At 43.9% G+C, this 22,491-nt stretch overlaps 1 protein-coding gene across 6 annotated transcripts in view; it reads right to left on the bottom strand.

Annotated features, from left to right (window-relative positions):
- Positions 1-275: 275 nt before the first annotated feature.
- The window catches only part of LOC147623959 (MBOAT (membrane bound O-acyl transferase) family protein), a 123,710-nt gene continuing 101,494 nt past the window's right edge, over positions 276-22,491 (bottom strand). Inside the window, exons 20-21 of one of the 6 annotated variants that reach the window (XR_015269238.1) lie at positions 6,914-6,980; positions 6,244-6,776 (exon numbers count right to left, since the gene is read on the bottom strand). The gene's annotated coding sequence lies outside the window, so the exon portion shown is untranslated. Of the gene's footprint in view, positions 343-6,243; positions 6,981-22,491 lie in introns of those variants that run through there. The other 5 variants (XR_015269239.1, XM_086820618.1, XM_086820616.1 and 2 more) reach the window with 5 other exon arrangements.

The following is a 22,491-nucleotide window of genomic DNA, read 5'->3' as shown; positions in this document are numbered from 1 at the left end:
TGTAATTGCCTTAAGATGTATAAGTTTCATAAGACTAAGTTTTTTTAATGCTACTTGAGCTCAAAATTTATCAATTGATTTATAAATGGGGATCATTAACAACATACCTTGGATCTTTATGTGATTCATCAGGAGTTGACTTTAATACCTGATTTTTATTCTTATGTATCACCACAAAATAAGTTACCTCATTGGATTAATATCATGTATTCCACCTCCATGTGATGTTCCCTTTTAAAAACCACATCGAGACTTCAAACAAGATTATTCCATGTCTTGAGTAGACTATATGGCTAAGCTTGCCTCTTTGGTAAAGAAAGATCCATGAGCCTCCAAAATGTGCTGCAAAGTAAGATCCATATCATAAGTACTTTAAAACTAAAAACAAAAACAAAATCACTTTTAAATATAGTTTTATACAAATTTTAAAAAACTCTTACCATGTAGTGGATAATACTAATATGACCCCAAGCTTCTACCATTGATTTGTAAAAGTTTCTAACAACGTTCTTAAAATTTAATGCGTTGTCTATTGTAAATGTCATCTTTTACAAAAGAATTAGTCAAGTGCAACCCATAGGTTTTTCTTTGCTAATCAAGTCTTTGCTCCAATGCTCTTGTCAAGAACAATCATATGTAACCTTTTCCATGCATTGTATTTCTCTGGCTACTTCACCAATAAATCTTCCTTTTTATGTTGCGATGGAGAAATAAATTTTCTCATCTTTTCCACACTAAAGCATGGCTTGCAAGGTAAGTTTTTACTTTTCCATGACATCTTTTCATCCTTTTTAATTTTCACTTGGCCTCTATGTAACATAATCTCTAATAAAACCTCCTCTACTTTCTTGCATGTCTCTTGAGCAGTACTCTTTGGTTACATATCTCCAAAAAAAAACATGTACTCATATACTAACTTTCCAAGCATCCTTACCATGATATGTAAAGTGCAAAAGTGAACTCTTATTAAGAGTATCTTTAAAATAAGACCCCACTTTGAATCTAAGTAGGTCCTTTTTGCCTCGTGTATTACAAGTTAGTCACGACTTGGGACCTCCTTTCCTATCTTTGCAATCCAATTTTTCTTTCCATTCTTCAATGTTTTTCTAGATTTCATGCAATACATGCATAGAAATTTTGTATTAGATTCACATGACACATCAAACATGCACTTTTTTAAAAATTTTCAAATCTTCTACGAGATGCCATTGTACATTGTATTTACCAAATTTATCTACTTTTAAGACCTCTCCTTATATGCTAATGTTCAACCACATTTGGTATACTTATCAAGTTAAAGAAAATTTGTAATATTTCATGGTCTTCTTCAAAAGCAACAAGCCACCATATCTCATTTTTTGGTTGGACACTAAAACAATATGAGTTCTCTTTTATGATATCCGAACTCAAGGCTCTATTAGGATCAAACCTTATCTTTTCTAACTTCTGTTCTTTGACAATCACACATTTGTCGAGTTTTAATACAAACTCTTCTCTCATTCTTTCATCTATTGATTGCATTCTTGTATCTCCCAATCCACATTTAGAATGCATAAGTGCGCATGTACACATTGATAGATTAGCAATAGCGAAAGCAACACATATAGGGAAGAGAGAGAGAGAGAGAGAGAGAGAGAGAGACGTAGAGAGAAAAAGAGATATCAAACAATGAACATCATGGATTATGTAGCATGAGGCTTTCATGTTATAGAACTTGAACATTGCAATTTACACCTTACATACATCTAACACAAAATTGTTGAATTTCATCAGCTTAAATATAACCTATGACTTACATTTCTATGCATGACATAGGTGCATATAGACTCACTCAAAATCAAGTACAATAATCAAAACCATGAAACTTTGAAAATATGATGTTTATCTTGAAATATTGATAAAACCATTAATATTATATAGTATCAAACAAAATACTTTGTTAAATCCTTCAACAAATAAACATAACGTTTGAATCTATAAGATTTCTCTGAACTTGTAATGTGATATGAAAAATCAATGAAAAGTAAGATAGTTTTCTTGATTTCAACTCTGTGGCACTAGAAAACTAACTCTTTATCTTGAATCCCTTTTTCTCACTCTTATCTCTTTTCATTAATGTAAGAATGGAGGAAAAACAAAGAGATATCCATAGAGAAAGGAGAAAAACCAAAATTTTATACTAAGAATTCAATAGCATTTCAAAACACCAAATGAAAACATCAAATTATTAAAAATAAACCTTGCAATCAAAGAATACGCATGTCACATCTTCAAGCTTAAGTCTATAGGTTTAGGCCTCATACTTTCAAGTTCACACCTTTTTTGTATTTGGCTTACGTACTTCTCTTATATGAAACGAGCTTACCTTGGATATGAAGATCTAGGACTTGGACCTTTGATAGGATTGATGTGCAATTATTAGATGATGAGTGCACTTAATTTTCTAATAATTATGAAGAAAATAAAATTTTCTTGAAATTGGTAAAGATTGTATGATAATAAAAAAGAATACGTGTAAGTTTATGTAAGACTCTTTACGGCACTAATAATTTGTACGTACTATATTACGTGTACTTACCTCTAGATTTATGTCTCCAGGCTTACATTTGTAGGTTCACATGTCTAGGCTCATGGCTCACATGTCCAAGCTCATGGCTCACATGTCTAGACTCACGGCTCATGTATCCAAGCTCACTTTTGAAGACTCGCATGCGCATATTTAAGTCTTTGTGTGTGCACAACTATGGGCTCACACCCAATTATTAGATGATGAGTGCACTTAATTTTCTAATAATTATGAAGAAAATAAAATTTTCTTGAAATTGGTAAAGATTGTATGATAATAAAAAAGAATACGTGTAAGTTTATGTAAGACTCTTTACGGCACTAATAATTTGTACGTACTATATTACGTGTACTTACCTCTAGATTTATGTCTCCAGGCTTACATTTGTAGGTTCACATGTCTAGGCTCATGGCTCACATGTCCAAGCTCATGGCTCACATGTCTAGACTCACGGCTCATGTATCCAAGCTCACTTTTGAAGACTCGCATGCGCATATTTAAGTCTTTGTGTGTGCACAACTATGGGCTCACACCCTTTATCGGAGAGCTGGTTTGACTTATTTTTTGAGATTTTTTAAGACTCGATGAGATGAGATTAATGATCCTAATCCTAGTTAATGATTGTTATACAATAAATTAAGTATTTTTAAATGATTTAACATGCTTCTAATCTACTGATTTTGACAGTGCATGAACAAATTATCAAAAAATAAAAAATGCATAAACAAAAATTACCAATCCAACTCTAATTTAACCTAATGGAGGTCAATGTTTTTGGAGTGGACTTCACTTTGAATCACAATTGCTAATCTAATCCTTGGATCAAAGCAAAGAAATGTAAGTCTTAGACTTTAATTTCATTCAAATCACCAAAAAAATCAATGTTTTACCCTACCAATAGATGGAAATAGAATGCCCTAATGTAAAATAAACTCCAAACAAAATTCAAACACAACAAACAAACATATCCAATGCTCCAAACCATACGTTTTCTGGAGTGTGACCTCCTGATCAACACCGCACAATTTGGGTAGTCCCAATAGATTGGAATGCAATGGAGCTTATCCCTAGGCTAGTCCTCAGTAGTGATGCCAAATATGTTCAAGTCAAGAGCTTACCTTAGCCTTGCTGAAGCAGGTGTCGTTGGGTCTTGCCTTCAAGTCGCAAATGCAACTTCCCATTCTAAGTGCTACCTCGTTTGTTGCGTCCTCACTCCATTGTCACACCGGAATTATCCTTACCAAAAGGGTGAAGTGGGAGCTCTCAATGCCTAGATGGAGGCAAGAAGAGATGATTCTTCGCGGTGGTTCTCTCACACAAAAGGCCCCAAATGAGGAGACACAAAAGCATTGATTTAATCATGCCATTGGCAAATATCTTCCACCCCCTATGCCTCGCACAACACTTCACTAGCTTATGAGACAAACTGTCTCTTCGACAACCCCAAGCCCCAACCTCCCCTTAAGAGGCAAAAGTGGGGACCATCGCGATAGTTTCTTCACCACCAAGAGCAACCATAGAGGAACATTCAACTACCTAGAGGCCTTGGACACCGGCCCAACCATAACCGCTACCTCCAAAAGGCACAATTTTCATTCCCCAATTCACTCAGGAGGAAGATCATATCAGCTCCGAAAAGTGATATGATTGGATCACAAGACTTCTTTGTAGAAGACCCACATTTGGGTGAGGTGGCTGGAGCCCAAGTTGACTCATGAGTAGCCCTTCCCACCCTCCACAAATCCATCACCCACTTCTATATCATCGCAATCTCTACTACATCTGCTTCGATCAGCCTTCCACCTTTGAGACCCTTCCACATCCACCTCCACGAAACTCTCAAGAATGACAAATTATTATATCACAATCCATCTTACCCCACAAGCCACTCCACCCATTGTTGCAAGCAACTCAACTCTACATCCCACCCATAACCGTCCAACCAATCCATTTGCATCTACATATATATATATATATATATATATATATATATATATATATATATATATATATATATATATATATATATGTGCATGTGTGTGTGTGTGTGTGTGTGTGTGTGTACGTATATACATATATTGCTAGAGTCTCCTCCAAACCCTTGCAATCTTTGTAACATGGTCGGAGATCACAAAGGACATGGAGGAAAAACTCAAAGCCAAGCAGTCAGGATGGATTGAGGTGGTGAAGAAGAAGATCCGTAAAGAAGTGAGGGAGGAGACTCAAAGGGAAGAACACCAAATCATTCACACCACCATTAAGGAGGAGAAGATGAGGCATGCCTGCCGCCTCAACATTCGAGTCACAGGTATAGCCGAGACACCCGACTCCACTCCCGAGAAAGATAGACAGCTTCTATACATGAAGCTCGGCTACAGGGAAGAGCACCCTCTCCCCTTCACCAAAGCATGGAGAGCCGGGAAAGACTCAACACACAAGCGAGCCCTCATCCTACAGTTTGCAGGAGAGACGGAGAGGGTCACCTTCATGAGGAAGAGGGTCATACTACGAGGTTTAGAGGGAGCTCCTATTTTCTTGGATGATGATCTCACGAGGGTGCAGCTTGAGCATAGGAGAGCTTGCATGCCACGAGTCTTATGATGGATTTATAGAGAGGCCTAGATACATGGAGTTACCACACGGCTCCCGAGTGGCTATTGGTCAGCTTAGAGTTTTATCACACCGATTGGAGATTGAGATTGGCAGAGCAGCACAGATCCCCTGAGAGGAGAGGGTATGCAGATTGTGCAGAGAGGTGGTGGAGAGTGAGGAGCATTATGTATGCAGATGCAGAGCATATACAGCCATGAGAGAGAGATCCCATTTTATTCAGAGAGCCACATTCCCTACGCCAGATCTTTGAGGCAGTAGACCAACGCATACTGGGGAGATTCATACTAGACATACAGCGCCACAGAGAGACATCATTACAGGCTCAGACAGCTCCAGAGGAGGGACGACAGACACAGATTACTACATTTTTTCATAGATCCATCCCACTCCCAACCCCTACATGGTAGGGAATTACTCTCCAGAGAGCAGAGACACTCAGAGCCCGCAGGAGACAGAGGACACCTGGCTTTCGAACACCACGCCTATACCAGAGAGAGATGATAGAGATCAGAGCTCAGTTTCACAGAGGGTGCTCGCTTCAGAGCACACCCAAGCATGTTCCTTCAGGGAGCTGTGGACACCCCCTTCATTGATGTATACCATTTTATACCCCCCGTATGGTACAGGATGGAGCTAGCTAGGTTGCATATCAGGATTGTATACTCTAGCTTTGCATTCTCCTAGTAGTAGAGCTCCATCCCCTCCCCCCACTCTTTGTACTTATTGCACACCCAAATTCAGCTTTTTAGTTCAATACTTTTTCATTTTGTTGGGATGATAGAGGATGTACACCGATTTGTCTCATAGGCCGAGTTTGGTCTTTTGGAAGACGTTAATAAAATCTTTCTTTCTTTCTTTCTCTCTCTCTCTCTCTCTCTCTCTCTCTCTCTCTCTCTCCACGCGTGTGCCCATGACTGTGTTCCATATAACTTGAAGGTAGCACCCTTGCTTCGACTTCAGGTATTGAGTTCCTTCCCAGAAACTGCTCATTGAAATACTCACGCAAGCATGGGATCTCAACTTTAGATCTAGAAAAGTAGTCCTAGAAGAGAGTAGAAGCCAACGTCATTCATTACTCACACATTAGCATTCCTTTGAAACCACGTTACAGGCCATTACTAACCACCAAATTCCAATAGTTACTATCACAAATCGTTACTAACCACCAGTAACACCAGATGTAGGACACACAGAGAGTGTGTTATTACAGGGTTCATATGCGCCCCCAACAACTCCTCCCTTCTTTTCAGGGGCTTCTATGTAGGAATGGTACTTAAAGATCCTCCTTATAGCTCCATTGTCAGGAATACAAATTGAATTGGAGTTGAATGAATTGCACTTTGATTGGTGGTTGCCAATCCCAACATCAAACTATTGAGCTTCAAAAGGCCCAGTGCTTTTAACATATGACACTGTTATACAGGACAAACAATGACCCTCTCATAGAACTGATTTTTTGATTTCCAGTGTTTGTTTAATCCAAGCAACTTTTTGGAACAAGACTGTTAGTCTTCAAGTGTGAGAACTGCTCCAACCATCAAGCCATTCAATTCTTGGATGGTGAGAGAGAAGAACCCAAACATAAGGGTTTGTACACCTGAAAAGATCAAAAGATCCAATACTAACTGACATGATTAATTTCTCTATAAAAAAATCCTTCGATGACAATTTCCAGCCAATCAACCTGCATAATATTAGCATTCTAGAACCCTTGAACAGGTCTCCTTTACTCACTGCTACAAAATAGATTGAAACGCTCCATAGTTCATTGCGATTTGGCATCAGTAAGGTTGAGAAAAGCCTACAGGTATCAAAAATTCCAAAATAAAAACTCTTTCTTGCATTCATCTTTGTCAACTTTACGTCTGTCCAGAAGTATTCTTTTGATGCAGATGAGGCAAATACGAAATGTCTAACAAAAGCTGCAGATCCATGAAACAGAATGGACGAATGTAGCATGATTAAATTGGAATTACACCCATTGAATGCTTCGCATGTCCAATTTGCTGCCAACGAACAGACCTTTATTGTAGAGACTCTTGAACAAAGAATTTCCCACTCAAGACGTCATATACATCTCTGCACTAACCCCCTCTCTTTTTCGTATTTATCACTATTAATCTGCATAGCTAGTCATATATGATTTTATGTTTAATTTTCATTCCAATGTGCGTGATAGCAGTGCTTTTTATCTTATGCCATGGTCTCATAGACCCTCCCAGTAAGGCATTAAAACTGTCCCCAATGGCATTGTATGAGTCAATGGCTGGCTGGGTTTGGGCACCAAGAGGCCCATCTGGGGAGACCCATAGCACCATCAGGATCAAACAGGGCTGCCCACCATCCCCTACACTGTTTGGATTGCATATTAATGAGATTGGGGGCACAGGTTCCCGGCTAGTTCAGACAGCGGTGCCTATCCTCTTATATGTAGATGACATAGCAGTCATATCTTCTCAACAGAGGGGCTGTAGAGACACCTTTCTTTGTGATGAGAGGAAGAACCTCACAGAGACTCCAGGTAGAACCAAGGTTATGCTCTTTAACACTTCAAATCAGGTTGCATTGAGACAGTCCTCCATATATAGAGATGATGCCGTTGAACTTGTTACGTTGGATGTATAAATGAGGTGGCCTGCAGCAAGCAAAGCTAGAGGAAAAGGAGGACACTGGTTAACTCTCAGATCATTTCCCAAGGCAAAGCAATAGGCATGATCATTCTCGGCAGGAGACCATAGCTATATTAAGGGAAAGGGATTGCACGCATGGGGACAAAGTGGAACACATGCACAATTCTTTCTTTTTCCTAGGAAAAAATACTTCTATTAGTTACCAAGAAAAACAGCCATAACGGCTAAATACAAACTTCGCTCAAGAAACATAAAGGGGGGCTGGCTGCTCTAGGAGGAGATGTCTTACCGCTATCTCATACAATAGGGGGAAGGGGGAAACAACCGCACACGTGGTCTATAGTGCCAAGTGGGCTTACCACCAATGTCAGTAAGAAAGGGAGTGTGACGCTAGATCCTCACGAAGGCCTCCCAGCGCTTCCATTTCTAAGTGCTCTACCTTGTTGATTGTAATGTTTTTGATAAACATTTCTTGGCATTATCTTTGTAAGAGGCATAGGCAACATTATGAGCCATGTCCTCACCTTCTTGAGCCAAGAATGATGTACCTTATTGGTTTGAGCATTTACCTCAGCCACTTACTCACTTTCATTAAGCTTGTACTTTCAAACCCTAATAGGTATCATGTAACCAACATCCACAAAAGCTCTTGTTGTAATTATGGAGTAGACACTGCCCTTGACCAATCTATAAGGCAAGTGGTAAGACCCTCCCTTTTCCTTTCCCATATAAATCTACCTCATAACCATTACTCTAAGGAATGCCCTCATTGCCCATGGAGGAGGTATGGTATGCAGAGAAGCATCAAGCATGTTGAAGAAACATCTATGTTCAAACCACTTAAGCGAGGGTGGCAGCCTTGTGTTGATCATTGTGTGAGAATGGTCATGGAAAGCATGTGGAAGCAATGGCATGTATGTCCAAAGCATGTCAACTACAAGAGGTCAAGCAAGCACAAAGAGTGGGGTGCACCATCATTAAGGTGTACATTTTCATCGACATCAAATAAAGACTTAGATGGCATCATTGTATTAGCCTCTATGGCTCTAGGAACATAGTTGCAAGTCCTAGATAACCACACCACCATGAACATTCTTGTAAGCCTAATGTTATAAAGGCACAATTTTTTTTTCATATGTCCAATACCATCCATTCCAAGCATATTTTTTCATGGCTGGTATTGAGGGGGGGTATTAAGATATAGGCCTTGGAACCTTAGTGAACAAGGGTGTAGAGGGTGTGTGGGTGTGAATGGTCCTAAGGGAGACACCTAACCCTAGACCACTAGCAAGCCTATTTAGAGGCACATGCCAAAGGCATTTGTAGTTTGAACCACCTTGAAGCTTCCCCCAGTAGCCATGGAGGGTTGAATGATATCGAGCCAAATACTCCTGATGGACTCCCCTGGCGGAGAGAGGGTGCCTTTGATGGCTTCACTCTCCATCAAGCTCTCCAAATGTGCCATGCTATGTTTCAAGCTTTCTGGCCACCCATAGGTTCCACTAGAACATACATAAGACCACCATACTTGCCCAGAACGATGTCCTCTCTATCTCCAAAACTGAATACATCCTGCATACTGTCCAGCCAGCCCCAAAACAGCAAGTAAACTGCCCTGTGGAGCCCTGTATACAAGTCGTCCAGCCGTTGAAGGCCTGTAAGCAATTCGACCAGCAGATAGAGAGAAACAACAGTTGACCAGCTCTGTAGCAACTGTTTATGAACTTGACCAGCCCTATGATAACTGTATCTGCTGTCCAGCAGCCCTATGCCACCTGTATATGCTGTCCAGCAGCCCTGTGCCACCTGTAGAAGAAGTTGACCAGCCCTATGACACCTGTATATGCTGTCTAGCAGCCTTGGGTCACCTGTAGAGGCAGTCGACCAGGCCCTGTGCTCCCTCTAGGTGAAATCGTCATGCCAAAAACCTCGTGTGTACAATTTATAACTTGTCCACCCAACTTTTGAGTGAGTTTGACCTTGCAACCATAAACCTTAGTAAACACGCCTATAATAATTCAAATAAATAAGATGTGCACACTTACCACTTGCAAAACACATAAGACCACCATATAAGTCCCAAACAGGTGTGCACATATACGTCCACAGGGTGTCCAGGTGTCCCCAATGCCCGTGGACATTCACAGGCAAAATACCAAGCAATGTCCAGTCAACAAAACAAGTCACACATGCAAGTACATTTCACACATGCAAGTACATTTCACAGACATATGCCTGTGCACAATAATTTCGGTTAAATCTCCCAACTTGCCATGTTGTACACCAAAGTAGTCCTGACCACGGGCGCCGCCCATGCAGGATCCAAATACTTACCAAAGAAACTGCCCTTCCATGACTTCACATAACACTCACCAGAGTCACCACCCTTCCATGAGTTCACAAAATCACACACCAAGGTTACCACCCTTCCATGAGTGAGTCCATCATGCTCCTCGATACTCCGAAGACAACATCTTGGTGATCCTTCCGCATGTCACAGCACTGGACGATTTGCCCCCTGTTATGTGCACATTATATGTGCATATACTAGGAGGCTGCATGGGAACAAGCTCTAGTGGAGAATGGGTCAGGACTATCCTTAAGGATTGAGATTAGGGTCAGGCATCCAAGGGTCACACATGGGAAATGGAGAGTCAAGAGTCACTTGAGGACCCTCCTATATAACAGGAGCATGGGACACACTCAAGGGAGGCTAGGTTATGTTATGTTCTCTTGTGTAGAGGATTGTATCTACTCTCATGTCATTTCATACTACAACTACATGCTGTTGGATTGGAGTCATACCTCTTGGTGGTATGGAACATCAAGGTTAAGGTATGAGGTACTTCATTGTAATTCATGTGTGCATCCCTTGGACTCGGGGATGGTTTGGTGGATGAGTTTACGCCTGGTTTATGCATGACAATTATCTAGAGAGATCTTAGGGTTTTAACAATGGTATCAAAGAAATCTCTAGTTAATTGTTGTTATTTTTTATTTCTTATTCCAATTTTTAGCATTTTTTAAAGTAAATTTTAATATTTACTAAATAAAAATATTATTTTGTTGGTTCGTTTTGGTGATTTCGCATGTGGATCATCGTTTTGGAGATTTCGCATGTGGATCGTCGATATGGTGGTTGGAACACATGTTTCTTCTATTCAATGGACGAATCGACGTTGCAAGGGAATTCCGTGAGTTCAATGCTATTTTTCTTAATTTATTTTGGTTTAAAATAAATATTTATGAAATTTTTACCAAAATACTACATATTTTACTGTGGATATTTTTGGTGGAGTGAATTCCTTGAATTTCTACAAATTTTAAAAAAAATTTCTAATTATTTAAAAAATTTAGAGCATTTTTATGGTTAAAAATATACTTTTAATGCATTTTGGTGGGTTTTCCGCGGAGATGCTATCAATTTTCTACTGAAATGCAGTTTGGGACAGCCAATTGATGCACTGGGATCTCTCCCGTGTGCGTGGAATTCTTTTCTCCTCTCAAATATGAAATTTTCTTCTATTTTCCTCTTCCACGTATGTAAACACCTCTTATTAGGCATATTTTGATTAATCTAATCATAATTAAGATTTAATTATGATTAAAAATTTAATTAAAGCTTAATCCTCCTCTCTCTTAACAGAGAAGAAGGGGGTGGTGAGAGAGAAGATTAGAATGGAGAAGAGGAGGAGAGAGGAGAGGCTCCTCTCTGTCACAAAACGCAAACGTACGGGGAGGGAGGCGTGCGCTGCAAGCTGGCGAGCGAAAAAAGCCTCTCCCATAAAACGTTCTTTAAAAGCTTTAATACCAAAGCTTAAAAAGCTTTATCTAAAACTTTAATATATATAAAAAAGGTTTTTTTTAATTATTTAAAGCTTTTCAAAGCTTGAAAAAAAAAAAGAGAAAATATGAGATTTGGAAGAAAAAAAAAATTTCTGAAATTTTTTATTTATTTTTTCTCTTGGAGCCTATTGGCTTTCCGATTTCCGAGAAACCTATTGACCTTCCGAATTGCAGAGATCTTTTGACCTTACGGATTCCAGAAACTTTTGACCTTTCACATTCTGTTTTCTTTTTTTTGTCTTTTCATTTTCCCAAAACTGTTGACTTTCCATATTCCAGAAAGACCATTGGGATTCCGAAATTTTTGGACCGTTCGTATTCTATTGCGTTGGGGATAAATTAAAAATTTCAAAATATTCTTGAAAATTAGACAAAGGTTATATTAAATTTTTGAAAAATGTGGGGTTGGTGATTGACATGTAGTGTGTCCATTCAAGCATCCGTGACCATTTAAATTTCTTTAAAAATCTATTTTTTACCCAAAAAATTAAAAAATCCATTAAAATTGTAAATTTTTATTGGATTTGTGAATTGTCAGGCAGAATTGAAAATTTCGTGAACGATGGGATTCTCAGAAGAATTTAGAAATATTCTAGAAATTATTTTTAGAAATCCTAGAAATTGATATTTTTAAAATATCAATGGTATTTTGGTAAATCTAATTGCTAAAAATTTTCAAGAAAAATATAGATTCGAATGCCATAAGATAGGTTTGATAGATTTCAAAATTAGTGTATTTCATAGTTGAACCTAGTTCACGCACTTCCGTCTTAGTTGGGTTTGATACAGTTTGGTTCGATGCGGTTCGGTGCGGTGCGATCCAGATCTGAAATGACCATTTTTTTTTGCTATTTTTGGTCCGTTTTGGTGGCCGTTTATGACCGTTTGGAGAGCCGTTTTATGGAGGTTTTTTGGGGCTCTTGCTTGAGGCTTGCCAAGTTGCCCCTTTGGTTGCCAACTTGCCTTTGCTTGAGGCTTGACTATTGAGCCTTAAACCTCTAGGCTCTATCTATTATCTATATAATAGGCCCTCCCCCAACCCCATCCTCACAAGTTCTCATTGCTCAACCCTCCCCTCACAAGTGCTCAAGTCTATCCTCTCCCTTGAGTCCCCTCTAGGCTCTCTCCCTCTTCCTCAAGGCTCAAGCCTCTCCCTCTTCCTCAACTTTCAAGCCTCTAGGCTCTCCCTCTTCCTCAACTTTCAAGCCTCTAGGCTCTCCCTCTTGAGTCTTGAGTCTTGCTCAAGCCTCCCCCTCTTCCTGAAGCCTCTCCCTCCCTCTCCCTCTTCCTCAAGCCTCTCCCTACCTCTCCCTTTTCTTCTCCCGGGACCCTTCTCTCATCTTTCACCATGAGAGAAAAGCATGAAGCATTTACTTTGCATGCCATTATCCATGAGAAGAACGAGGGGAAGTCAGGGGCATGGAAGTAGACTTGCAAGTATTGTGGCAAGACCTACACTAGTAGTGCCACTAGGCTTCTTGCACATCTTCTTGAAGAGTGGTGACAAAAGCCACTCAAATTGTCACTTTTTTCAGTCAAAAAGTCAAGGCCCTTGCTATCTTCTACCATCACAGCGACTTGGAGATGAAGAAGCCATCCTCGACGCGCTTTGCCTACATGTGGCTTCTTCTAGAGCGCCTTTATGATGTCATGCCTAAGCTCCAAGTAACACTGGTTTCACCGGAGTGGCAGGAATGGATACAAGGTGAGATACCTTCGCATGTCGATGAGGCAAGTGCCATTCAACGGCTATGCTTGAGAGAGGAATTCTGGCGCCACGTCCGCGCCCTGGTCATTGCGGCGGTTACTCCCTTGTATAGGGTTTTACGCATGACAAACATGGAGGGGGCTACTATGGGACTCCTCACTCACTTTATGAGAGAGGCCATTGCCGAGATTGCCCGCACCACAATCCTCGATGAGCTTGATCTAGAGTATCTGCTAACAAGGTAAATAAGATTCAAGAATAAGTAATAGACTAAAAAAATTTGTTGAATCTAAATACTTGTTCTTTCGTTTTTCTCATATAAGATATTCTCCCCTTTATTTTAAAATTCACAGTGATCCCCTTGAGGCTACTCCTCGACGCGATGCTATCTTGGCACTCGTGGAGAAGAGATGGAAGTGGATGAAAAGGCCTATCCATGGCCTTACTGCTTTGTTGCATCCTGCCTACAAAGCACTCCCACTTTTCATTGATCAAGAGTTGCTTTCAGCTAGGGATGCTTTCTTACTGAAAGCATTACCCGATGATGAGAATGGACAATTTCAGTTCTTACAGGAGCTCATCAACTATAATGATCAGAGGAGCCCCGCATTCACCAATGCGGTATGTTGGAGGAGGGATACTATGGTGAAGCCTCTCTTTTGGTGGGAGTCATTTGCTTACCAACAACCTCACCTACAAAGAGTGGCTTTGAGGATTCTAGCGCAGGTAACCACTAACCACTTGGCACCAAGTTACTAGATACTAGAATCCTGAACATTGTTTATTTTTATTGTGGATTAGGATTGCTCTTCGGGTGCATGTGAGAGGAACCGGAGTTTCTACTCACTTATACACACGAAGTTACGCAATCAATTGAATACGAGACAGTTAGAGCGGCTGGTCTATTGCCGAAGTAACTTGCGCATGGTGCGTGCAATGCACGATATGAGTCAAGCTAGACAGATATATTGTTATGTAACATGTTAGACTTACATAACTTTCAATGTTTTATTATTTAGCCCCTAATCAATTATAAAACTTGTAGGTAAACGTCGACGAATTCAAGTTGATAGTGGACACTCTTAAAAGTGTCCACAAGGAGCGTAATGGAGAGGAGGCCGCCATATATGCAAACCTCTACAAAGAGCTAGAGGAGATTGATAGACGAGTCTCTCGCACTCGTTGTGGCCGCTGAGCTAAAGGTGGAGTACAGGTTCGGTCTATTCTTACGAATCTTACCTTTGGCTCTCGAGGCTCTGATCGCCCAGTTGCTACCTATGTAAGACGTGGCTCTTGGAGCTCTGCCTCCGCAGCGATTCAAGTTGAGGATGCTTCCATTGCCGAGTTTTCTTCAGCAGTTCATGGTGATATTAGGGAGCCCGAATATGATGATGAGAGAAACGTTCTTAGAGATGGGGATTTTGGTGGGACCTCTAAGGTGTCCTCCTCTAGTGAAGATATTGAAGAGCCTAGCAATAGCTTTGAGTCCTGACTCCTGACATAGATGGTGACATAGGCTTTTAGCCTCTATAGTTCTCTATGGGCTTTTTGCATTTTTGTACTCACAATTTTGTACTTGCCCATGTGGCATGCTGACTTTTTCTACTCTAGCTTTATTATGTTTATTGGGTAATTATCATTACAAAGACGCCAATAATTCAAATTGTTTTCTAATGATGTACTCGAAAAGAGTTATTCCTTAATGTGGTCTCAGGTATATAGACAGGTTTTAGTATGTGAAAGTCTGAGATAAGGCCATCTTATTCCTTTTATGCAAGATTGTATTCATATTTCCTAGATGGCATACTAGGGAGTTCCAAATTCGTAAGGTAGGTATAGGTGGTATCATGGTGGTATGGGACGCTAGCGATTCCATGCATATATTATCTTATGGGATAATTTAGGCTCAAGCTTGTTGCCTTGCTAACATTACTTGGCATGTTGAACTCAACATTCAAAGACAATCTCATTTTTTAAAAATTCACTTGAAGTTGTAGTGTAGACATTCTCTAGATAAACTTCTTTTTATCTATAGCCTGCATGTTTTTATGAGTGTAATCTCGTCGGCATATTCACTTGTTGAAATCTCTTTCTTTAGAGTTCAACGAGTTTATCTTGTTGTGTTTGGATTAAGGAATCTTGGATTCTTCATTTGTTGGCATTTCTTTCTCTAGTTCCATCCTTTAGGTGATTTATACAGTCCACCTGATGGTTTACGGATATACATAGGTGACTCATCGAGACGTTGATGACTCCCTATGTTGATATGGGTAACTCGGGATGCCGATAATTCTCTGTGCAGATGTGGGTACGTCGGACTGCCGATAGATCCCTCGTTCCTGCCAATAATGCCATGTCTTCCTGCTTTATTCCGAATGGTTTACAACAAAGACACTACTTTGAGTATGAGTTCCTCTGATCATTCGCAGTCTGATGGGAAAACAAAGCGTGTGAATCAGATTGTAGAGGATATGCTTCGTGCATGTCTGTAGAAAATCATCAAATTGGAAAAGTTATCTTCCAATGATGGAATTTGCCTATAATAGTTCTAAACATACGACTATTGGTTTTAGTCCATTCATGCTTATGTATGGGTTTCAACCCAGGGCACCTATTGATGTCGGTCTTAAGGACATTGGGCTTGATGCATCGACGGATTTCTTGCGTTATATGCACGAAATGCTGACCAAAGCTCGGGATTCTATCAAGAGTGCTTAAGATAGGGCATGGTTTTATGCTGATAGAGAACGCTCACCTCGGTCTTTTGAGCTAGGAGCGTTGGTTTATTTGAAAGTTCCTAAAGATTCTCAGACTTTATCAACACGAAAATGCTTGAAATTATCTCCTATATTGTGGTCCATTTGTACAAGCTTTAAGGGCCTTACTCTCCCCACGGGAGATGCCGGATTATCCATATACAAATGCCATAACACAGCCCAACATGAGGCTACCAAGCCGGAACACAGGTTGTATAAATGCCGAACCAACAATATAATCCATATACCTCCGTGTGGGTACTCATTCTTTCCCAAAAACCACGGGTCTTCATGCAATAGAGTTGGTACAACAAGTACAACTCTCCATTCAGTCGGTACAACAAGTACAATGGTTGGTACAATCGGTACAATGGCTGGTACAACAAGTACAAATGCTGGTTTAACAGATACAGTGGCTGGTACAACAAGTCCAAAATCTGGTACAACCGGTACAATGGCTGGTACAACAAGTAGTACAAGTACAAGGACTCGTACAGCAGGTACAGGGACTGGTACAACAAGTACAATGGCTAGAAATCATAATAAATGATTAAATCATAGAAACATGGGACGGGGAACGGGAACGGGGCAAAAGGCCGTCCCGGGGACGGTGGAAAAAACGGCAATCTGAAAACGACTGTTTTTTTGCAATTTTTTTTAACACACTTGATTTACACTTAGAAACCAAGACATTAAGCACAAAATTGCACCAAAAAGAGGAGAAATGCATAGTCGTATTAGCAAAAAACTATAATGGGGCGCCGATGGCGTGATAAACAAAAGTGAGTGAACAATGATCAATCTAAACAAAAATGCCAAATGGCATAATGAAAGGCCCAAGGAGGGTGTACACTCAAGGCAAAATGACTAAGTGCCAAGATACAAGACTCAAGAGACTAGGCAAGAGGCTGAAAAGGGTGAAGATCAAGAGGCTGAAAAGGGTGAAGATCAATCGTGACCTCCTCGGTGAAGTCCTCCATAGGCTGGTCCTCAAGTGGGAGGGGAGGGGGAGGTGGGGGGGACAATGCCTCGGGCACAACCTCAAGCTCCTCTAAAATCTCGGCCCTCTGCTGATCAGAGAGATGTGGGTCCTGCTGTGCCTGCTCCCATTCGGTGAAAGGATCTGCCTTCTTTGTCAAGCCCTTGCAAAGCATTCGCAAGTTGGCACTGACAAACACCAAATCATTTGCACGCTGTACACCAAGGGGGTTCCTCTTCTTAGAGGCAATGTGGCTATAAACTGACCAGAGTTGCTCTAGGCAACTACTACTGCAAGCCTGTGAGAGTACGCGCACAACAAATTCTTGCAACGGATTTCATCTATCCGCAGTCGGCTGAGTCGCCTTGGCATTAGACAGCGCTCGGAGACCTTTGACTATACCTTCACACGGCTTTTTGGAGCAGAGGGCCCTCATGAGCCAGCACCCATTCGAGTTCATGTAGTGATACCTCCGGCCTGAGGGGAGGAGGCACTAGACTCAGCGGTGGCCTTCTCGTTCCCTCTATGTGGACCTTGTGATCGGGAGTGGACTCTTGAGCTCGCTCTCAGCACTTTGAAGACTCAGGCAGTTGAGTTTTCTCACCACATGAGCGATCTGGAGGTGACAGATGTGATAGGTCGACTTTGGGAGTTGGCTCATTTTTTCTTGGATCCCGGGAGTGTGGATATCTCAGGGATTCGGCATTTGGTCGTGCGCATAGTGGCAGACTTGGCACGCGACCCTAGATATGTGAGTATACACGAGGTTTCTCTGTCAGAGCAGGAGGCAGTCGCCATGGGCCACCGCCACTGGCGCCTGATCCGGGATTCTTGCAGTACACCGGGTGGGCAGATTCGCAGCCGCTCGGATGGGGACTACTCTCCATCCAAGCCGCTTGCGAAGGCCCGCGGTACGGCTGAGACAGCATCCACCTCAGCAGGGCACCCATGAGGATCATCTCATGGAATGTACAGGGCCTTGGCGGAGCACACTTTATACGCTATCGAGGTTGCTTGAGGCAGCAGCTTCAGAGGTGCCTGGTTGGTGGCAGCATTGACATTTTGATGATGCAGGAGCACCACTTGGGTGAGAGCAGGATCCGGAGATATGGTTCGGTGATGCTTGGTAGATGGGACACTTTTTGGTCTGCAGGGTTTGGTCCTTTGGGTGGACAGGGAGGAGTATGCATGGTTATTGCAGATGTATGGCGGCATGCCATTGTGGATCGAGGGGTCATTGTGCCTGGTAGAGCACAGTATGTCATTCTGAGGATGCATGATGAGCTATTGGGTGTGCTCAACATCTATGCACCCAATCATGCTAGTGCCAGAGCAGAGTTCTGGACTCAGGTTACAGATGCATTGCCAGAGGCCGCACAGTGGTGTGTTGGGGGAGACTTCAACATGCTTGAGGACCCGGCAGATAGGGTGGGAGGCAGTCATGTTACAGTGCACGGCATGGAGCTTGCAGCTTGGGACCGGTTTTGCATGTCACTGAGGATCACTGATGCATGGCAGCATGGGGCTTTCTCCCGGTCTCAAGACAGTCTTGGTTTCTCTCGGTCGGATCGCCGGCAGGGAGGGACTAATCTATCACGGATTGATCGCTTTTATGTGGGCGATTGGTTAGGGGAGCGAGGGGGCTCCGTCGGCATTCTCGCTGGCACCTCATTTTCAGATCATGCGCCAGTTATATTGACATTGGAGGAGGGGACACGGGAGCCCAGCTTGCAGTTGAGGATCCCAGAGAGGGTACTTGCAGATCCCAGTCTCGCTGAGGACATTGAGAGGATCTGGCATGATAGTCAGTGCTCTGACCAGGATGCACCGGGCCAGTGTGCCCAGGGACTCATTGATCTTAGCTCTTTTCTGCACGCTGCAGCTTTGACACGACTGGGAGAGATTCGCGAGCGGGAGCAACGGCTGAGACGCAGCCTTGCTTCGCTACAGCGCCTTCAGGAGCAGCAGCCTGCATGTGAGTGGGTGGCGTCCCAGCTGAGCTAGGCACGCCAGGAGGTTAGAGAGGTAGAGGAGCAGAGACATGAGTTTTATTATCATCGTCAGGCCTCTCAGTGGACGCAGCTTAGTGATAGAGTGACTGTGGAGTTTTTTGAGATCACTGGACCCCGTCATGCGCGAGCAGGAGTCCGCCAGCTTGGTAGACCGGATGGATCGGTAGCTACTGAGCTCGGGGAGATCAGAGCCATTGCCACTGCTTTTTATAGTGACCTGCTTTCAGCGGAGCCTGCCATTGAGGATCGAGATGTTTGCAGACAGACTGTGTGGGCCCATGTGCAGAGGAGGGTCACAGACCATATGCGTACAGTTCTAGGTGCGCCTCTGTCAGAGAGTGAGCTTGCCGAGGCCTTGAGGGTCCTGCCGCGACATAGTTGCCCAGGGGAGGACGGACTGACGCCGGCCTTTTTTATGCGCTATTGGGACCTTTTGGGGCCAGGCCTCCGCAGGGGCTTTCAGCATGTTTTGGACACTGGGGTGATGCCGCAGAGCTTTTCACAGGGCTTGATCTATCTTATCCCCAAGGGGGAGGGAGTATCAGATGACATTCGACATTGGAGGCCTATTACGATCCTCAATACTGTCTACAAGGTCTTAGCAAAGGCCTTGAGTTTGAGGATCCAGCCCTTCCTGGGGGAGTTGATTCATGCTACTCAGACAGGATTTGTCAAGGAGCGCAGTATCCTTGACAACATCTTTACTTTCTGGGAGGCGACGGCCCGAGCTAGATTTCTTGGCGAGGACTTGGTCGTGATGCTTCTCGATTTTGAGAAGGCATACGATAGAGTTGATTGGGGATTCTTAGAGGGCACTATGCTTCGCCTGGGCTTTGAGCCAGGATGGATCAGAGGGGTGGCAGCTCTGTATTCCACAGCTCGCAGCCAGGTGCTGATTGCAGGAGGACGGGGGCCGAGTTTTGAGCTGACCAGATCAGTCCGTCAGGGGTGTCCTCTCGCCCCTTTCCTTTTTCTCTTCTTTGCGGAGGCTATGAGTATGTATTTGACGGCAGAGGAGGTTGGTTTGAGAGGACTTCAGCTCCCAGTCCGGGGGGAGGATTTGCTTGATGCTGAGTTTGCAGACGACACGGGCTTATTTTTGCATGGCCAAGAGGCCAATCTTATTCGAGCTGAGCAGTCGCTCCAGGTTTTTAGTGCAGCTTCGGGAGCATTGATCAATTGGCGCAAGACAGTGGCCTTTTGGATCAGTAGTGCCCCCACTCCGGCATGGAGCCCGGACCCCGGTTTTAGATGGATTCCTCCAGGCACAGCAGTGCGGTATTTGGGATGCCAGATTGGCCTCGATTTGTCACCTGAGCAGCAGATTGCCCCGCTTCTTCTGAGCATTCGGAAGAAGCTATTGTATGGGAGTACAGCTCGACTATCCCTGGCTGGGAGGGTGGTGGTGGCAAATCAGGTGCTGTTAGCGACCATGTGGTACATTACGTCTTGCTGGATTTTCTCGAGCTCTTGCATCAGCCAGGTACAGAGGCTGATCAGGAACTTTCTGTGGTCTGGGCGGGACGGTCAGCTAGCTCGGGCAAAGGTTGCATGGGCAGTTATTACACTTCCGCTGGCTCAGGGCGGTTTGGGCATTATAGATCCAGTCGATCAGAGTAGAGCCTTATTGGGGAAGCTCGTTGTTCGGGGGTTGCTTCCAAGCGCTGAGCCTTGGAAAGAGCTCCTCTTGCAGCGACTGCAGGCCCCTGCAAGGGGTACTTGGGCACCAGAGATTCGCTGGATCTTCATAGAGATGAGGAGGACAGGCCTCAGTAGAGGATGGGAGGACAGATTTTCTTTGAGTATCCTGAGAGCTTGGGAGCTGCTGAGACCGGGGCTCTCTCAGCGGCCTCCTTCTTGTGTTGAGGAGCGGGCCAGGCAGCCGCTCATCTGGAGCCCAGCGGTTCGTACGGAGCAGGGTCATATGCTGGGTTCTCGGCCTCGTCTAGCCTGGGGACCTTTAGCGGCAGGCCCAGCTCGTAGTTTTGGAGACTGGCAGGCTTTCTGCAGTCTACCAGAGGAGATCCAGGTGGAGAGGCTGAGTCACTTCAGAGGAGGGTTGATTATGAGGGATGATATTCAGGAGGCACTTACAGAGGAGTGGTTCACACCTCTCGAGCCAGTGGCCCCACGGTGGATGGGAGCCTTTACACAGTTGGAGATCCTGATTGCTGTCAGAGCTTGCACTGAGATCCTGATTGCCTCTACTATGAGATTCAGGATGAGGGCAGACTCCAGAGAGTGGAGGTGGAGTCGCCTTTAGTTGCAGAGTGCACCTTTCAGAGGATTCGGGTAGTGGCTGCCGCTTCTCGGAGGTGGCATATTGACCCCGACCCTGCTGATGTGCTCCCGGATTGGCGCATATGGGCATATGCAGTGCGCCCCTTGGCCCAACTACAGTGGGACCCCGGGGAGTACGAGTGGCATGATCCTTATGCATCCCTTGAGGCCACAGAGATCACCTTTTTCCAGTATACTGTTCGGCTGGGACGGCATATTTTGACGGCGAGGAGGACGGTTTCTCCAGCGGCAGCGGGGCATTGGCGATTGCAGGGACTCTCACAGGAGTTCCTGGAGGATTTCTGGGCTCGGCTCTGGGCTAGTCGGCAGGCCCGCAGGATCTTGGCTTTTCAGTGGCTGGTCGCCCACAGGGGCTCAGCAGTTGGCACTTGGCTTGTTTACAGCGGTCTTCCGGCGGCCTGCGTCCGATGCGGCCACCCTATGGAGACACAGAGACATTGCCTTTGGGACTGCCCTCAAGCACAGCAGATTTAGCTGCGGATACTGCGTATTCTGGGCCCCCTCTCTCCAGAGGGTGTGTTTACGTGGGGTGCCGCTGCTTGGTCGACTTCGTCAGGGCCTGTTATGGGCTATGAGATGGAGCAGGGCAGTCAGGCCATCAGATTTATTAGGGGCCAGCCTCGCCTGGTTCCGGCACCGGATTTCTCGTCCGCCAGCTGGACACAGGAGAGGGATTTACGATGGGAGCTCCTCAGCAGCCTCACCATCTGGTTCACCTGGAGGGCCCGGTGCTTTACGGCCTTTGAGGGGAGATTGGAGCCACCAGCAGAGACTGTACGGGGGATTTGGCAGGAGTTGATCCACACCCTGCGAGGACAGTACGACCGCATCCGGGGAGACTCGGATGAGGCGATCTTACGGCGCCAGGCCTTTCACACCACTTGGCGCTGTGGCCCGTTCTACACCTTACACACGGGATCCCCCCGTTGGCACTACAGGCCACCTGTTTGGCTCCCCCCCCCCTATTGTATGATTTAGCCGCTCAGTTCTTTATACTGATGCTTGTATTTTGCAGCACCTAGGGAGAGTCTCCCGGGCTGCCATGATGTATTCACTGCTCTTCTCTCTCTTAGGAGCAGG

The sequence above is a fragment of the Cibotium barometz genome, chromosome 26 (genome assembly GCF_041138505.1).
Source record: "Cibotium barometz isolate CiBa-2024 chromosome 26, ASM4113850v1, whole genome shotgun sequence".
NCBI lineage: Eukaryota > Viridiplantae > Streptophyta > Polypodiopsida > Cyatheales > Cibotiaceae > Cibotium > Cibotium barometz.
This window is presented reverse-complemented; position numbering and strand designations above follow the sequence as displayed.